This window comes from Kryptolebias marmoratus, linkage group LG19 (assembly GCF_001649575.2).
Source record: "Kryptolebias marmoratus isolate JLee-2015 linkage group LG19, ASM164957v2, whole genome shotgun sequence".
NCBI lineage: Eukaryota > Metazoa > Chordata > Actinopteri > Cyprinodontiformes > Rivulidae > Kryptolebias > Kryptolebias marmoratus.
In genome coordinates this window covers 20,365,597-20,370,068 of record NC_051448.1, presented here as the reverse complement: position 1 = coordinate 20,370,068, position 4,472 = coordinate 20,365,597, and the positions used below count along the sequence as shown (strand labels likewise).

General features: G+C 40.8%; 1 protein-coding gene across 2 annotated transcripts in view; it reads right to left on the bottom strand.

Annotated features, from left to right (window-relative positions):
* disp1 (dispatched homolog 1 (Drosophila)) overlaps nucleotides 1-4,472 on the bottom strand; it is a 102,762-nt gene that overhangs the window by 66,600 nt on the left and 31,690 nt on the right. For both annotated transcript variants that reach the window (XM_025009606.2, XM_017432395.3), the window contains exon 3: nucleotides 591-669. The gene's annotated coding sequence lies outside the window, so the exon portion shown is untranslated. The remainder of the gene's footprint in view (nucleotides 1-590; nucleotides 670-4,472) is intronic.

Sequence of the window (4,472 nt, the reverse complement as noted above, 5' to 3'; positions counted from 1 at the left end):
ACCTGAGCCAGTGGGAGCATATATATATTGAAAAGAAGGGGTCCTAGGATTGAACCTTGGGGTACCCCACATGTGACCTTTGACCTCTCTGATGAGAAGTTTCCGATTGAAACAAAGAAATCCCTGTTCTTTATGTAAGATTCAAACCAGTTGAGCACTGGACCGGAGAGTCCAACCCAACTCTCCAGTCGATTCAGTAAAAAGAGTTCCTTGGATCTGACACTGATGACCCTTGACCTTGGAGTTCACCTCTAATCTCTCTTTAGTTGTTCTGGGCTCTTTGGTCACAACTCATATTATCCGTCTCTATAATCTGTCATCGGTTTTCCTCTTGTGGACACATCCAGGCGGGTTGTCTCCAGTCCTGAATAATCTGAGCAGCTGTAGTCCGAGGAACATCCGGCTGCTTGGAGACGGTCTTATAGTCTTTACCTTGACCATGATGTCATTTATTTTCTTTCTAATCTCCTGAGACAACTCTGTCCTCAGCTCTCTGTGCTGCATGTTCAGTGTGTTACACACGATGCTACCATACAGCACAGCGAGGGTCCACTGAAGCATCTGTTTGAGGATTAGTATACATGTCCTACCTGCAAGATGACCATGAAGCATGCTCTGGATGTATTACTGCCTTCAGACTGAAAAAGAAAGTCCCAAAGTCTGGTAAATCTGTAGAGACACAAAGACAATATTTTCCTGTCACAGATATATACTTTTCTCGAGCAAGCATTCAAATCACATATCGTTCTGTTAGGCAGAAACCCATTTTCAAACTTTCATCAATATTAATTAAAATTTAAAAAATCTTTCCTTATAGCATTAATGTTTGTGGCCATAAAGTTCTGTAGAGAGTTTAAGGATCCAGTGAAGGTACAAGACTTGGTTACAAGCTCTTTTTCAATGTTTTATTGGATTAAACCATAAACAGATGTGACAGGTGAGCAATAGACCTGATTAATTACAAAAAAAAACACAAACAAGGTTTTTGTCCAACAGTGACAATATATAACCATGACCAAGGTGTTGACCAAAACTACTTACCTAAGGTTAAAGCAGCACAGACTGAATTCTATAAATAAGTGTATCTGTACCGTAAACAAGGTAAAAAAGTGTTACTTTTTGCTAAAAATACTTGAGAAACAAGAACTTCAAACCTTTTGAAAAACTACCTTGCAAGAGAAGATGGAATTGATGAAAGTTTGCAAAGCAGTAGTTGTTGGAGTATTAAGACCTTCACAGCCTGATTGCCATGATCCAAACAGAAAAATCTAAACTCAAACATAAAAACAAACCTGTTCGCTAAAATCGGCAGATGTTTTTCTAAGTGGCTAACACAGCTGAGGGGTCCATCCCACCGAATCTCCTTCGTCTGGTAAAAAGGTTCAAGCAGGTCACCTAAAGGTGAATGACATCTTCACTCCTCGTGTCTTGAAGCTGTAAGCTTTGATTTAATGGAGGCAAAAGTGATAAATCCCTCTGAAAGAAGGAAACGGGAGCGGAAGGCTAAATCCCTTCGCCTTGGATGCCAGTCCAGGACGGGACAGGTAGTCCAGTAACAAGGTTAGGAAACGTCCTTGACTGTGTCTAATGGCTTCGTAGAACAGAAGGCTAACATATGGTCCACATCACCAATTACTGAGGTGTGTGTCGACGTGAAGAAGATGAAGAGAGCGGGCGCCGCAGTTTCAGGATTCGAGAAGGACAGATGTGAAGAAGTAGGGATATTTAGTCCATTTTAGAGCTGTGACCTCAGGTCAGAGGGACCTTTTTAACTCAGCAAAAAAGGGCTTAAATTTCCTCCCAGCCTCCCTGTCTGAGGGTAAGTAACAACGGGCTTATTCAAACCAGAAAGGTCGAAGCATTTTCACTAAGATAAAATCCCACTGAGAGGTGATTTAGGACAAAATAACCGTCAAGAAAATTTCCCTTCTTGCTACACAGAATCCTAAATGTGATGCTAGACTTTCCTGTTAACTTTAAACATGGTTTTTGTGTTTTGAAAAATTAAAGCATTACCATGTCTGTTACACAGTTTCTTTTTAACATTAGAAGATAATAGATGAAAGTTTATATCACTAACACAAACACAGAAAAAATACGTTATTATGTAGAGTAAAGATGATAAACCGCAGTCCTAAAGAATTAGTGTTATTGGTTCTATTGTTGGACTTTATTTCCTCAAACTTCTTCCACTTGGCTTACCGCAAACATGTGCCAGCGGTGTGTAAAGTGGAAAAAGGTTTCCATGCTGAGTTGGTCCCAGTCTGACCCCAATTAATTCCCACTCATCCACTGCCCATCCACCTCGGGTCAGTGGTGGGCCCGGGACAAGCGTGCACACCCCAATTAATCCAATGACTCGAGTCAAAGTCTGCTCTGCTTTACAAACAAGTCACTCACATTCTGAAGACTCGAGTCCTGTGACTCCCCCTTCCAGTGTCAAACATCTTTTACAACCATGAACCTAAATAATTCAAGGCCACCTGTATGCTCCCAACCTGTTCATCCTCTGTATGTTCTTAATCCGTTAAATAAACATTTAACGGTGGCGCTGTAGCGAACTGCGTCAGGCAACGATCGAGCTAATTCATTCACTCACTTCTCAACTCAGATGAAACAAAACATTTTATGATAGACGTCGGCAAAAGAGCCGAGCAGGAGCTGGCACTTTGGACTGCTTTGCTCAGGTGTTATCCAGGAAGGAATAGCCTAAAAATTTCCAGCCAATCAGAGCGATTCCTCAGCTTCAGCCTGGTGTGAGAACAGGAAGTTAAACACAGGACTTTCTATTGCTGACTATTTAAGCATTGTATTAATTTAGACCCATTCTGATGATCCTTCTTTGACAATAAATTGGTAACCAGTAGACCGATTTTAACAATTCAAATTCTGTTGGATTTGTCTTTAAAAGATCTATCTGATGGTATCAACACATGTTGTGTTTGATGAGGTTATAAAAATCAGTTGGCCTTGCGACTAAATACAAAGACTCCAAACATTAAAAAAAGCAGAGTTTTAGTAAAGCAGGTTGCTCAAAAGCTGGAGCCATCTTTCAAAGAAGCCCCCCCCCAATTCCAGCCTTCAAACAATTCTGAAAATGCTCCCTTAGAGCCAGGGACGATACAGACGATCTGTTGATTCAGTCGCACAATCCTTCCCCCTAAGCCGTTATTTGCTTTAGCGGCGATGACACAAGGGGAGGAATTTGAGCAATGCCGATGTTTCATAGACTCATTTCCTCTGAGCGAAAGCTGTTTCCAGACAGACAGGACAGCACTGAAACCTGGTTTATTCCTGCTGTGTTTCAGGGGCGGGCGGAGTTCCACAGACAGGTCGCATATTATTGTTCCGAAGTCAAAGACTAGGCAGGCTTACATAAACAGACAAGTCCCCCCCAAAAAGCCACATACATTTAATGACATGACACATGGACACACTGTTAGTAGACTTATGGCTAATTTACCTCAAACCGCCACAACCATCTTTAAACTAATATCATTTTAGGTTCACAAATGACAGAGTTGTCGCCGTTTTGGTCAAATCTTAAAAATCATGCACGATTTCATACAATATCTCAGAAGATCCCTTCATCGTATGTGTCGTTAACGACTCTCAGCTACTAACACATCAAATTTCAGCTCAATATCAGTAAAATTGACAGAGTCATGGCAATTTCTATGTTCGCAGAGGTTGATTAGCTGTAGTTGACTCCAAACGTTAATCAGTTCATGCAATGATTGCTTTCTGAGAGAGTCAATCAAATCTGTCCAGTGATTCATGAGACGTTCTGCTAACAGACATTCAAGGGTTGAGTCCAACAGTTAATGCCAAAGATTTAAGCAAGGATCTTGTGTAATGAGTAGCTCTTAAAGTATGTGTCAGGGATGATGCCAAGCTACTCTCAAACCAAATCATAGCAGAGTATCTGTAAAAATGGCTGAGGTACAGCCATATTGGAGTTTCTTAAAGCCAGACGGCTGTGGTGGCCATCTTAAAATGAGTTATCCAAAAGGTAATCAGTTGTAGATGTATTTCCAATGATTTCTTTCTCAGTCCCTCCAGGATTTCGTTGGCATTTTTTGTGATTGTTGCGGGCTAAAATGCCTGATTTCGCGGGGCATTTTCCTAAAAGTTGCGATGAAAAGTTGCGATTTTTTTAAAAATACTAAAACCAATAAAAAACATAACTTTTCATATATAAACCAAAAATACTTACTAGTTTTGTAAGATAATTACCAACAAACATCAACATTCTCAAAAGGTGCTTTATTTGAGAACTTTGATAGCTTCTAAACTGACATTCAGACCATTTCTGGATTGTCCCTCCTCTGCAGCTCTCCTCACATGTTTTGCAGACACAAAGTGTTTGTCGATGCGTTTATGTTCCATGATTACACTGCAGGACGTGCAAAACAGCTGCAGCTGGGGAGGAAACTGGTTTGCTGAAATCTTTGTGGGCAAATGTGAAGCAT